At 33.0% G+C, this 15,407-nt stretch overlaps 1 protein-coding gene across 7 annotated transcripts in view; it reads left to right on the top strand.

Annotated features, from left to right (window-relative positions):
- Nucleotides 1-15,407, top strand: part of LOC145268296 (uncharacterized) — a 447,971-nt gene that overhangs the window by 97,150 nt on the left and 335,414 nt on the right. The window contains exon 3 of one of the 7 annotated variants that reach the window (XM_080123717.1): nucleotides 14-114. The exons of the other annotated variants lie outside the window; for them this stretch is intronic. The gene's annotated coding sequence lies outside the window, so the exon portion shown is untranslated. The remainder of the gene's footprint in view (nucleotides 1-13; nucleotides 115-15,407) is intronic. 7 annotated transcript variants of the gene reach the window in all.

Below are 15,407 nucleotides of genomic sequence, written 5' to 3' on the forward strand. Positions count from 1 at the left end.
GCTGTGTTCATAGGCGATATAAAACGATTACACATCAGCCGTCACTGCCACTGCTGCTGCTGTCACCAAAAGGAGACACACCTGACTGAGATTTTTTGTGACAACATAAAGCAGGTAGAAAAATAAGCATGATCATTTTATTTTTTCTACCCGCCCACCTATTCCAAAGTTTTTGTCTTCCAAATTCCAGCTGACCTGTTTGCGATTGTTCCCATTTTTGACATTGGACAAAGCAATGTCGATTACCTTAGCTTCTTTCATCCTTTTGTTCTAAGCAAAAAAAAAAAATAAATAAAATAAAAAAAAATAATAAATAAATAAAAAATAAAATAAATAAAATAAAAATAAATAAAATGTACAAAAACATAGCAGAAAAATGTGTACTAGTAAACCTTCCACAAATTCATGAAGTATATACAGACGGGAGAGGGAGGGACATTTATGCAGTTCAGTTAACAGCCAAGAAATAAAACAAAATATACAAGTAACTTTTCTCAAATGCAATATAATTTTATTTTATTTTTTATTTTTTACCGACCTGCATAGTTGTAAAGATTGAAAACTAACTGTAAGGTTTATTATCTGTGAAGATGTTATCACCACTTTTACTTGATCAAACATGAGTAAAAAAAAAAAAAAAAAAAAAAAAAAAATGGCAGTTGATTTTGTTTGGAGATGGTCGCTAATTTGAGGCTTCAAAGATAGTGATTTAAAAAAAAAAGGTTTATGATATGACTAGCCCAAGTTTGAAGCGAGTAAACGGTAAGGTAAGTTATTTTTTAAAATCCATTTTTCAAGGAATTAAATACCAACGACACCGTTTGGTTTGTCATGCTAGATTCTAAGTGTATTCGAAAAACAGGTATCAGTGAAATCTTATGTTGAAAATTTAAAAAAAAAAAAAACATACAAAAGAAATCCTTAAAATTGTTTCTGAACTTTAAAACTGTGCAAATCAGTAAAAATAAAAATTGTATTGCGTTCTATCAGTGAGAGTTGATGATATGTGTTGCATAGAGAGAAATATGAAAATGATATAGTGGGTAATGTAGTACGAGTCTTAAAGTCTTAAAGACAGGTTTAGATTTGATGACCTCAGACGAAGCTGTGAAATGCATACACAATGCCTGTTAATCCAAATATTATGATGCTAATTGGTAAAAGATATTTGCTGCATATTTTCTTTGTTGTTTTAATTCACGGCTGTTAACCAGAGTTTGCACAGACTTGAAAAAGTCCTTAAATTTTGACGTTTGCTTTGAAAAGGCCTTATTTTTATTATTACCTTAAAAAATCCTTGAAAATAAGGAAAATATCTTGAAAATTGTATCCTTCATGTCTGGTAAAATTTGTGTTTGGAATATTAAAAATAAAATCAAAATAAATTTCCTCTATTTTTGCTTTCATTTATAATTTAATTCTTTTTTTTTTTTTTTTTTTTGAGGGGGGGGGGAACAGTGCGGGTCGCCATAAATAGAAATGCCCCCCCCCTCTCTAAAAAAAATGTTTTTTTTCCCCCAGACAGTACTCTTCAATGGCGGACCCCCAACCCCTCCTTAAAAATAAAAAAAGTGATAACCTAAAATGAGGTTGGACGGGCTGAAAAAACATGCACAAGATGGTAGAGAATTTGGTTGGAAATTTAAAAGCCATAAAGAGTTAATATTTGAGATGAAATAAAAAGCATTTAAAACTAGTTTTGCAGATAGGTTGCAAAGTAACTTCTATTGGCTAAGATAACATTTATTTGTTGTATATTTGAAATTTTACCACTTTTTCAAATTGCTGTAGATTGTAAAACAAACCCCAAATTTTGTTTTGAAAATTTGAATTTTGTCAAGAGAAGACCTTGAAAAACTTTGAAAATCGTTGAAAATGAACATTTAAAATTTGTACAAACCCTTTTAACTTACTGTAAACATTGTTAGTGTCCAGGCATCAGTTTTCAATGGTTGATCTCGCAGAATCTCCTAGCAGAATTAATGACATATTGGTTGATCTCCTTGCAGAATCAATGCCATGTTGGTTGATTTCCCAGCAGAATCAATGCCATGTTGGTTGATCTCCTAACAGAATCAATGCCATATTGGTTGATCTCCTAGCAGAATCAATGCCATATTGGTTGATCTCCCAGTAGAATCAATGCCATGTTGGTTGATCTCCCAGCAGAATCAATGCCATGTTGGTTGATCTCCCAGCAGAATCAATGCCATATTGGTTGATCTCCTAGCAGAATCAATGCCATATTGGTTGATCTCCCAGCAGAATCAATGCCATATTGGTTGATCTCCCAGCAGAATCAATGCCATATTGGTTGATCTCCCAGCAGAATCAATGCCATGTTGGTTGATCTCCCAGCAGAATCAATGCCATATTGGTTGATCTCCCAGCAGAATCAATGCCATGTTGGTTGATCTCCCAGCAGAATCAATGCCATGTTGGTTGATCTCCCAGCAGAATCAATGCCATGTTGGTTGATCTCCCAGCAGAATCAATGCCATATTGGTTGATCTCCCAGCAGAATCAATGCCATATTAGTTGATCTCCTAGCAGAATCAATGCCATGTTGGTTGATCTCCCAGCAGAATCAATGCCATATTGATAGATCTCCCAGCAGAATCAATGCCATGTTGGTTGATCTCCCAGCAGAATCAATGCCATATTGGCTGATCTCCCAGCAGAATCAATGCCATATTGGTTGATCTCCCAGCAGAATCAATGCCATATTGGTTGATCTCCCAGCAGAATCAATGATATAGTGGTTAATCTCCCAGCAGAATCAATGACATATTTCTATTCAGCTGGTTTCTTGGTAAATCTTATTAATGGCTTGTATATTGGTTTGGAAGACAGAGTGGAGATATAAGTGAACCTTTAGATTTAAATATTTGAACTGAACCGGGTGGGATGAATCAGCTCCATCCAAAGAAGGAAGTGTCATTGGAAAATAATGATGTCCTCCTACATACATCACCTGGTATTCCCAAGTGTTCACCCTTGTGGTACTGATCACACTCAACTTTGCTTAACTTTGTTGATCAAATGAGAACTGGTGTGTTGACGTGATTAAGTTATGTGAGACAGCAACTAATTAAAATTACGTTGTTAATTTACATGACTTTACAGAATGATAGATCTTTCTCTTATTCGCAATAGATTGGTCTCTATTTACTTACCTCCTTAGAGCAAAATTAAATACAAGACCAGTTTTTAATGCGAGAAAAATACAGTTCACCCCCTCTTGCCCTAAAAAGTGATCATCTCTTTTACTTCAATAGTCACCACAATATCATATTTACTCTGTTTACGTATGCCTAATGATTTAAAAAAAATAATCAGTTTTATGTACATTCTATTTGGACGAAGAACCATAAGTATTATAAATTATGAAAAAAGATTCTGAAAATTTCAAGATCATCTGAGTTTTTGGAGGTGTATGATGGAGGAGGAGGAGATATCATGAAGAACCCCACCTCCCTCATCTCCACCGAATTTAGAAAATTTCAAACATCTCTGATTTGCATGAGATTTAAACAATATTTATTAGATACAAAATAACTAAACAGTTAATAAAAAAATTTTTTTCTAAAGAATAAAGAATTCATTAACGGGTGAGGCTCTTAACACTTTCTTTAAAAACTAAAGTATTCCAAATTTGTATGAAATTACTATGTAATAATATGAGGAGAGTGCAAAGATTGAGGGTTCCATATTTACTTGCATAGAATTAGTTTTATTGGGGGGGGGGCAGGTAAAAATTCAGCTCTTCAAAAAGGGTATACTGGATGGGAAAAGATACCTGTTGGCATTCCCTGGGAACATCAATAGGAAGAGAGTTCCATAAGCCTGTGATTTTTTAAAAGACGCTATTGGAGTAGAAAGCTGTTTAGTACTTCGTAATAATGAGGTACCAAAACAGTGAATTGGTGAAGACCACTAGACGAATGAGTAAAAGGAGCTGGAACAAAAGAAGCAGGGAATAGATCAGGCAGTTCTGAAGAACATTTATTATAATAGTATTTATAGAAGAGACTGAGACTAGCATCATGTCTTGGAGAGAGAAAGAGAGTATGAAGAAAAAGAGTGGGGGTTGGGGTCAACAAAATTTACTATTTATGTATGAACTAGCGAGGGGTACCCATCGTTGCCCGGGTGTTTGGAGGTGTGTGGGGGTTTAAAAAAAAAAATAAGTATGAGGATCGAACCCAAACCGTTGAGGCAAAGTTGTAAATTAAAGTGCGAAAAAAAAAAGTGCGACGTCAACCATTGCCCCACCGCGACATGCTTACAGAAACACGTTTGAAATTATTTAATTACTTGGATTTAGCAGGTGCTCGTTTTAATGAGTTAATGAGGTTGGTTGACTGCGGAATTTCATTTACTGCTGAACGCTTTTTTTCCTCGCCCCCAAGATGTTATAAGAAAAAGACTAACCCACATGCGGTGAGCGACAAATATTGAATATTTATCTTCCTGAAATCGACCAAATTAAATAGACAGGCGAACTTCGTTGTTAACTGTGAGATATTATGATTTATATGTGATATAAGAAGTTTTAAAAAGTTGTGAAGCGAGCGACCACTTCTCTGAAAGAAGCCTTTTGTAGACACACAGAAAAAGCGAACACACATACATACATACATTTTTGCTTTTATATTTATAGATGTTCTCTGGTCTATTGTCGTCTGCTCATCAGCCTAATTACATTTTTTTTACTATCTCATCTGCACTAGTCTATATACCTATGAGAATGTGTGTGAGAACACTTCTCAACCTATATACTCAACGAATTTTCGATCTACCAATTTGAAATTTGGTATATAGGGTGTCCACCCACGTTGGAAACTTTTTTAATCGGTTTTCATCCAGCAAAAAGGGCTGCTAATGAGTTAAAACTGAAAAATTGAAACTTGGTGGTCATCAGATTTTTTTTTTCTGTTTGTCAACTGTTTCATGATTGCGCATGCATGGTTGGGAAATATGACAACTTTCTTATGTTAATAATAAGTAGGTTTTAAAAAATACATTGTAAAGATCATGTCAGGTTGGTCTAATGGTTATAGTACTGGACTCACTGTCTTTAGGTTTTGGTTTCGGTCTCCCCTAGAGTATTTTTTTTTTAATTAAAAGATATTACTGTTTAGAAAAACATAATACAAGGTGACCTACTAGTTAAATATGTTTTAGATTACATACAAATAATTTATAGAAGGTAATACGATGCAGAGATGTAGCAGATCTACACAAACCAAAGCATAACGCTGAAATAAACTATGCAGATTCACCTTTTATTAATACAATATATATATATATATGTGTGTGTGTATGTGTGTATATATATATATATATATATATATATATATATATATATATATACACACTTTTAACATTGTATTGTGTTCTTACAGTGTGTTCAGATGGAAATTTTTATTTCAGGAGAATTACTTCCCCCTCAGATGTGTTTGACTTCGTTTTGACGAAGAGTAATTTTCTCGAAATATCATAAAAAACTTGCATGAGATCACACTTCACGCAATACAGTTCAATGTTAAAAGCATATATATAAAAAATACATAAACGGGTCAATCTGCATATCTCATTCCACTGTTATAGGTTTTAATTTGATTCAGTTTTTGTCGATGTGTTACACCATTGCATTGTGTTGCACTCTATAAACTACCTTTATATACACGCTAGACAATGCTTCAAGCCAACTACATTAACCTCTCTCTCTCTTTCTCTTTCTTTCTCTCTCTCAAAAATAAAAAAAGAACAAAGTGTTTTTTTTTTCTTGCGAGTGTTCTTTGATGGGGGGGGGGAATTCCCCTTGGAAATAAACAATTTTTGGTGCTTCTACATTATTGGGACGAGATTTTGTAGTTGAAAAATGTAGTTTTCAGATAAAAATACAATCGTTTCAACTGATTTTTTTGTCAATTCTAAGAAGTTACAATGTTAGCTTCCAAATTATGCAGTCGAAATTACCTGAATATTACTGAATTATTAAAAAAACAACTTTTATCGTGTTAGCAGGTGAAAATTGCCGCCATTTTTGTTTAATTCAAACGGAAAAATACCTCCCTGTTGAACTCCTGTGTTTTATGATTGTTTTCATCAAATTCTATTTTTATTTTCTTTCATAAAAAATTTTCTAACTGATCAATTTTCCTAATTTTTGGATATAATCATTTTAAAAATATAAGGAATACATAGATACCATTGTTTTCACGTGAAATTTAGTTTTACGATTTCCAAAAATCTCGTCCCAATTCTGCAGAAGCGCCTAATTTTCTATTAAGCATCTGATCAAAGCTCATCGGTGGAAAAAAGCAATGATAAGGGAAATTAATGGATGACGATGTATATTTTGGGGTGTCTCATTATTATGTCGGTACCCAAATCAACAGAGTGTAAGCCATTTTTGAAATTGCCTTTTCCCTGTTGGTTGTGATATGTTACTTATCCTGTGTAGTTCTAGGAGGCCCACCCTCGCAACCTTTGTCTTCTCTCTTTGAGAAGGAGTTATTTTTATTGCTAATTGCAGGAGATGCTCATACCGGTGTATAACAATGAGATTGCCCAGGCATTTTTTGCAGGTCAGAGTGCTCCCCCTTTGGAGTGCTGGCACTTCAATCTCACTTTCCGACCCTTGTGTCACATTTTCTCACCGTAGGGGATAAATACTTCATCGGTCTGAATTAAATATTTTATAGTGTTTAATTTCAGACTAATTATTGTTTTATGTTTCCTCTTGCGTGTGCAAATCTGAAAAAAATGTTAATTAGTACAGAATGGACATCAAACCAATACAATTATCAATGATTGGTTTGGTTGCTTTTGTTTTATGGCATATCAACACTTTGAGGGTCATTTAATGTTGAACTTTGATAGAAGTGTTTGTTTTAATTTATTGGTATTTTTAAATATTTATAGACTAGTAAGCTATATGGTTATTGTCCAGACTTCCCGTATATTAAATAATAAAGAAAAAAATCTGTAATGTACGTACCTGTGCCGAAACGAAAATATCATATTCCAAAAATCACATAAATTGATCAAGTAGTTTTATTTTTAAATAAGAAAATCACTATATGATTAACCAGAGCAGAGAACAATATAGAAAAAATAAAGGTATGTAACTCAATAATTCCAACTTACAAGATTTATATTGTAATGCCTACGAATTCCTACTAATCACTTTAAAATGGGTTTCTTTATGAAAATAAAACTACTTGATCAGTTTACGTGGTTTTTCATATTTTCATTTTGTTATGGGTATGTACATCATACAGATTTTTGTTTTTTTAATATACAGGAAATTCTGCTATATCTTCATGGTTCTGATTGAGTGGAAGATGTATTCAGCATCAGCATATTCAGTTTAATGTTCATTTTTACATGTTTGCATGCATTGGATAACTTTAAGAAATTAATTATCAAAGCGACCTATCGCTGGCAAAGTCTTTATTTATCCTTCTGTCCCTCAGCTTTATTTTTTTATCAGTTCCTCGTGTTTTTCTTCACCGTGAACTGACCCTGTTACCTCAACTACTCTATATCTACAAACCCCAAAACTCCGAGCTAATCATTCAACGTGACTATACTATCAAATTCTCTTGTTCTCCTCCTTGCAATCTCTTTCCCATAGAAAATATCAATAAACACAACATGCTATCAGACCAAGAGTAACACAAAATATTGTATAAAAATATATGATTTATTAATAAATTTTTAATTGATTGATTAATTAATTAGGTACTTCGGGTGTCTGCAGTTGTTTGTCTAACATTGATAAATTCATAGTGCTGTTAGTCTCTAGTTTTTTTTTTTTTTTTTTTTTCTTTCAATATTTATCTGAAAGTCGTCTGCTCGTTGCTCAGCATCTTACATCATATTACAAGCAAACCTGAGCAATGACGTCATGTTTCGGGCAAAGCCGAGCAGAAGCTTAGTCTCATTCTAAATCTACATAATTAATAAGAATATTAATAACAAAAAGCACAGCATAAACAAGGGAGAATATAATAAGGGGGGAAGGGTGCGTAACATTCTGTCTTGGGGTGGGGGGGGGGATAACGTGAATTCCAAATGTTAAAACATTAGCATGAAAAGGAACAATATTTTGATTTGGGTAAAACAAGGTTATTAGGGACAAAACAAGTTTAAAATCTTGAGACGTTGGCATTAAAAGTGATAAACTTTTATTTATTTTTTTATTCAGTTTTCACCCCAAACAAGGCACAGTGCCACTTTGAAGCAGTGGGCTACTATCAGGGACTTAATTAGCAGGGTCATTATGAAGGGAGATGAGTAGAAAGATGTTTGTTAACATTACACTTGAACTTCTGCATATCAGTGCAGTTGGGAAAGCAGAATCCCGGAAGGGAGTTCCAAAGACCCGCAGTTCTGGGGAAGAAACTATTGGAGTAAAAGGCTTTCTTGCACCTAGGGATCTCTACTGTAAAGGGATGAGACTTAGTAGCTTGTCGGGTTTGTCGGAGGTAGTTACGTCGGGGAGGTACAAATGTTTGCAGTTTTATTTATTTATTTATCAGCAGTTCAGCTTGGCTTTGCTCCGGCTCTATGTACTGTTCATAACTTTATGTGCATATGTACAGTAATGCCTTTCTATATAAGAGGCTTTCTTAACTACTATAGAGAAAAGTTGGTGAGGACCACAGAGGTTTTTTTAACTTTGACCCCAATTTTGACCCCTTAACATTTATTGTTTTGGGCTCAAATCAAATTAAAATGTTTTACCGATGTCAAGGTAACCTACATCTAAAATTTCAGGTGTTTAGACCCAAAATTGGTGGAGGAGGTTGGTAGAATCTGCAAAGGTCAACTCTTTCAACCTTGAACTCTTGGCAGTGAAACATTTGCCCAAAAACTGATTAAAAAGATTGCTGCATGTCTAAATACCCTTTATGCATAATTTCAAATGTTTAGACCCAAAATTGGCTTAATAGTTTGCTAGAGATCGCAAATGTAAAATCTTTTGAACTTTGACCCCTTGACAGCTTAAATTTTCGGCCAAAAAACGATTAAAAAGCTTGCACTATATCTGAATACACTTGATGTAAAATATCAAATATTTACACCAAAAATTGGCTGAGTAATTTGGCAGAGGTCATTTTTTTTTTTTTTAACTTGACCCTAATTTTGACCCTTTAGCATTGTTTTGAGCTCAAATCAAATTATAAAGTTTGATCCATGTCCAAAGAACCTATATCTAAAATTTCAAGTGTTTAGACCCAAAATTGGCGGAGGAGTTTTCTAGAGTTCTCAAAGGTCACATCGTTGAACTTCGACCCCTTAACAACTAATTTCTGTCCAAAAACCGATCAAAAATATTTTCCCAAATCTCACTACCCATTATGTCAAATCTCGAGTCTGTAGACTGAAAATTGAGAGTTATTGTGTAGAGAAATCTATGCACATTTTCACTTTTATAGATATATAGATTTGTGGACTGTTAGCCTCATCTTCATATTTGTTGTTTCACAGCGTTTCATCCAACTATTCCTCTGAACTCTGTCAAGTGGTTAACCGCGACGGGATAGGAATGCTGAGTCTTTTAACTGTATGTATATGACGAAGGCCTGAGGAATAGTTGGCCGAAATGTCATGAAACAGCAACTATGAAGATGAGGATAACAGTTCACAAATAAATTAATAAATATACAAATTACTCATCTCAAAGGATTCCAATAATAAAATGATAAAGCTTTGTTTTTTTGTAATGAACAAACTCCCTGTGAATAAAAACGATCCAAAAATATTTATCTGTTTAAGAAGATATGTAATTATTATTTCTTCATTCAATAGGAAACTGAAATGTTTAAATATGTGATTGAGATATATAGGGTGTTTTTGATGTTTTTTTTTTTTTTTTTTTATATAGGTGGCAAATGTTAAGTCGACAACTCTATTTTCTTTAATTGCAAATTTGGCAACTATCGGTTATTTTGAGTTTATGATGAATTGCCAAACCAAAGTGAAGAGACTAAAACCTGAACAGCGTTTGCAAATTGTGCAAATTTATTTAAAAAAGCATTTTGAAACATTTGATGTATGAATAATTTTTCAAAATGAAATTTTAGCCACCTCGTTCATGGGATTTAACCCCATTAGATTATTTTCTTTGGGAATATGTAAAGTCCCATGTCTATGCTGATAACCCAGATACAATAGACCACTTGAAAGACAACATTCAATGCATTATTGTCAAAATACAGCCTAATTTAATGCATAGTTTGAAAATAAGGCCTCTAGATTATGCCATATATGCATGTGCCATGGGGTCATAGTCCTAAAATTGTATTTAAATTATAAATGTCAAAAATTAATCTCTGGAATAAACCATATATTTATATAATAAAAATATTTTTTTTATGATTTATTTTAATTTAAAGTTCGCCGCCTCTAAAAAAAACAAAACAAAAAAAAACACCCTCTATAAAATGATAATATTTTAAAATAAACAATTATTTTATATCTACAGACACGTGTTTCGAACTTGAACTCTTGAGTTGGAAGCCATGTTTTGTTTCAGAACAGTTTCCGATGGTTAGATGTTCTATACAAATCCTGTAGATGACTGGTTCTCAGTAGACAGTTGTTTTGTTCAGGTTCCTGACTTTATAATTTTGTAGCCACAGAGCAAAAGGTTCTTCCCGTGCGTGTTGACACAAGGAAAACCTATGCAAGGCTGCTAAAGAAAATGGTTTAATTTTTATAGAGCAATTCTGGTTTCTGATTGGTTGGTAGCAGAACGTGAATTAATTTGATTCGTCAGTTCCTAGCAGCATCGTTTATAAATAGATTCTTCCAACTGAAAGGAACCATACACCATTATGTATAAAAAATACTGTAACATGTTCTCTTCAGTGTAGGACATGATAATTACCGTCAGTTAGAAGATTCTAACCGAATCACAAAGTCACCCTTGACTTTGTAGCCTGATATCTTACCTTCACATTACCAGCACTTAACACAAGAAGTGATCAAAATTAAATATCTGTAAATGCCAAATCAGTAGACATAAACAGTAAACAGTTAGAGAGTATTCGATGACAGGAAGTTGGAATATTGCATTTAGGTTGACTGCTTTTTCTTAATTCCCTAAAGAGGGCTCAACTTCACTCTGGGATTTCCTGGGTGAAAGGTTGAATGTTTTCTCTTGATAGCGATGGAGATATTTTTCAGATAGATTACAAAATTAATGTTTGGCCTTCCTCGCAAAGACTAAGTTCAGTTCCAGTGTTTCATGATGTACAACATGTCTGAGTTGATGCTGAGGGTGGAGATGGAAGATTATGGGTTAAAATGATTTTTAAGAATGACCTTGCAGTGGACCTGTACGTTTGAAATATTTATTTGCACAAAATATGTAAAGATTTACATTTTTTAAATTTGAACAAATTAGACACAAGGCCATTAAAAAGTGTGAAAATGGGTGCCGTTGGTCATCCTTTGTCACCATTACTAGAAAATGTCTGTCCTACTCTTCACTAGAATCATCAATCACCATAATACCACATTTACTCCAGGGCTCATTCTACTTAACATTTCCAAAGTCTGTTAAAATATTTTAGTGAAAATAAACAAATACGTTTATACATCTGATAAGAAATGAAAACTGAAGACTTTTTCCTGAAAATCTATGAGAAAAGGGTAATCTCCAAAAATACCGTTAGGGCTTACAACATGGCCGCCAGAAGAGTCACGTGATCCGGTTGATCCAAAACATGAATCGTGCAAATGGAAAACGCAGCCTTGAAGGCAAACTTTGACAAACAATCACAATTTGTTTGTATTTAATTTTTTGTTGATATAATGTTGTTATAAAAATAGGCAAACTTTGAGAAACAATCTTAGGTTGTTTTTAGTTAAAACAGTGTTTATAAAAAGTATTTTATTCAGAACAAACAAGTGGTCGTGGTCGACGGAACGCAATTGAACCATGATTCATGTTTTGGATCAACCGGATCACGTGACTCTTCTGGCGGCCATGTTGTAAGCCCTAACGGTATTTTTGGAGATTACAGAGAAAAGATAGCTTTTGCTTCTACTGATTCAACGACACGGATGGTCACATGATGCCTGATATTCCATACCATTTTTTCTTTTTATAAATGAGAATAAGGTTTCAATAAGAAAATGATTCAGAGCACTTTAAATGAGGGAGTGATTTCACTCAAGTGAAACCAGTGTTTCCTTTTGAATTTCTAGACTTCCTTCAAAGCTAAGCCGCTCAGTTTCTTTAGCATCGAATAGTGATGGTGTAAATAGATATTTTAAAAACAAACAAAAAAAATGAAAATTTCTTATCAAAATATCTATTTGGGGGTGGAGTCATTAGCACTTTGCCTTTTTGAATCCAGGGAAGGGGAGGAAATGGATTTAAAAAAAAAAAAAGTTTTTAAATTCAGGAAAGGAACTCAATTTTTTTTATAAAAAGAAAGTTTTTTTTTTTTTTTTTTTTTTTTTTTTACATCTGATGGATGACCTCAGAGAAAGATTCCATAGGAAGATTGGCTATGCTAAAAAAATGGATGAAAAAAAAAAATTCAGTTTGTAAATGTAAGCCCAACGATGTAGCCGGGTCAGTTAGCATGGAAAGACCAAAGAAATATGTGAAGAAAGTGATAAGACTGTATTTGTAAGAAAGAAGGATAAATAAAGACCTGGTCCGAGATAGGTTAGTTTGGGAGATAATTTCTAAGAATCGTCCAATTCATATAAAATAAATGTTCAAATATGATAAGTATTTTTAAAATAACAAAAAAGATAGTATAATAAAATAAGCAACTGTTGAAATTTGACAGGGTTCTCCTAGTTAATTGTAAATTTGCTTATTTCCAAACATTAAAAAGACATTTTATTGCTTCAATGAAGTCAAAAACTCATGTAGTTCTTTAATTTGAAAAATTTAGAAAACCAAATAATGCTATACTAGCGGGACCTGTGGAAATTCCACAACGGACACTTTGTTATGTAATATACTGATGTTGGCATTCTGTGGGGTTTCAGCGTTAATGGAGACACTCTGATATTATTGTAGATCTTTTATTAAAACTGCAAAAGTATTTATTTAAGCTAGCAGGGACGCACGGTATAGCCCGGATGTAAAATTTGCTTTAATATATTTTAATTTGTGCAGATTTCGTATATATTATTATTATGGAGTCAATTTTCTATCGATTCTTATATATTATAAAGTTGGGATTTCAAAACTGAAAAATATATCCATATGACTTGGGTGCATCAGCTTGAATTGAAACCAAAATCCAAACTGATGAAAACAAATATATATAACTTGAGTTCCTTCAGATATAATCGAAATCAAAACCAAAACTTATGAAGAATTCTTAGTAAAATTATTTATTACAAGAAATTGAAGGTCATAATAAAACGACAGTCACTCTGAAACAAAAAGATATAAGCGTGACACAAAATAACACATACGCTATCGTATTAATATATAGATGATGTTTTAGTGAGCGATCAAAATCGATTTTTTTTTCTGGGACTTTTATTTTTAAGACAACTTATTCATGAAAGGAAACTTGGTGCTTTTTTTGTTTTTTTAAGTCTTAAGTTTTTATTTTACAATGAAAGTCTCAGAAAAATGAAATTAAAAAAAAAAAAAGATTTTAATCACATAATTAAAATAAAATATATAACATTATTTGGGTTTCTAAATTTTCAAATTAAACTTATGAAATAATGTTTTCAAAAATGTGACTAGGTTTCTCTATTCAAAATTTGCACGACACACGCCAGCCACATCGATTCAGGCTTTAAAGCAGCAGTCAACAACATTGAATGTATACCTATTTTTTTTTTTTCCATGAGTAGCTGACTCGTTGGGGTTAATACCACCAACAAAATTAAGAGAGGGGAGAAAAAACAATGTCTTCATCTAAAAATAAGTTGTCTTAATGAGAATCTCGGAAACAAAATGGTTTCAATCATTTTATGAAAAAAATTATATAACATTCTGCAGGTAAACTTACATAATAATCTTTTCAAAGATGTAAGCAAGTTTCACTGTATTTCTCTGGTTTAGAAAAACAAAACAAAAACAAAACAAGAAGACAAAAAGAGTCAACATAATACTTTACTGTAGCTTATAAACTTTAATTGCATTCAAGACAACAGTTCAAAGCTTTTAAGAACATCTTGCCAACGATTGTTTTTTTTATCTGTATATTTTATATTGGGTGTAGGCAAACAGTTTAAACATTAGAAAGTGATTTTAAAGCTTTTAAATTGAGAAATATAGGATAATTTCTGTCCAGAATTAAAGTTTATAGATCAAAGTCAAGTATTATGATTATTTTTTAAACATAAACCATGGGAGGAGGGAGTATATTTTTAACTGCACAACTTCTATCAATTAACTGTACCTAACACATCACCCAATAATCCTCAGGCCTGGCATACAGATGGAATTATGAATAAAAAAATCTTTATAATTTTTTAGCTCAATCAGATTAATAGTTATTTCAGTAACACTACAACTATAAATTTTCAAAACGATAATAAAAAAAGAAAACTAACTTTCACTTGATAACAAAGCGTCGATTTCTGATGGCAAAAAATACTATTCAAGCAGAGTGATGATAACTTAAGTGTTTTTCAAACCTTTTAATCACTCAAGTGGTTGGAAATCATTGTATACATTACATTTACTTCAGAAGTAAGTCGTCTAACAGTTGTGTGGATTGGCTATGACTAAGACTCTTAATTGATTGTTGTTAACATCCGATGGCCGACCATTACGATTATCATCTTCAATACTCTCGTTGCCGCCACAGAATTTCTTAAACCACCATTGTGCTGTGTGTTCAGTAATGGATCTTGGGCCGGCTCCTCCATTGATATCCTGAGCTGTTTCAGCAGCTTTTCGGTCTAGCTTGAATTGAAATAAGAAAATTGTGCAAATTTTCTTTCCCCCCCCCCCATCTTGTATTCAGCGTTCTGAAAAGAAGACATAATTGTTTTGAAACAATTGTAATTTAGACGATTAGAGTGAAAAACGTTCTTTAAAAAAGGTAAAGGTATTATAATGAAAACTTATTTATGATCCATAGACTCTGCTCCGTTGAAAACAACAATTAAGAAGTGGTGTGCTGATTTTAGAATGCAGTTGTACAAACTAATTTCTGACCAGAATTAGAATTTATAGGCCAAAGTCAAGAGTTATGGTTCATAATCACATTGGCACACTGGTTCTCGTTAGATTACCAAAATTAAGAAATGTTAAACCTTGGTAGTGCTAGGCATTGTATATTAGGGGATGTTGGGTTAGGGTTAATGTTGGCACGTCCCTGCAAGAACTGCAAAATACAGGGTGGAATGATAAAATTTTTGCCCTAGAAAAGACAAAATGATTCCAT

This window comes from Euprymna scolopes, chromosome 43 (assembly GCF_053919585.1).
Source record: "Euprymna scolopes isolate OS-2025 chromosome 43, ASM5391958v1, whole genome shotgun sequence".
Lineage (NCBI taxonomy): Eukaryota > Metazoa > Mollusca > Cephalopoda > Sepiida > Sepiolidae > Euprymna > Euprymna scolopes.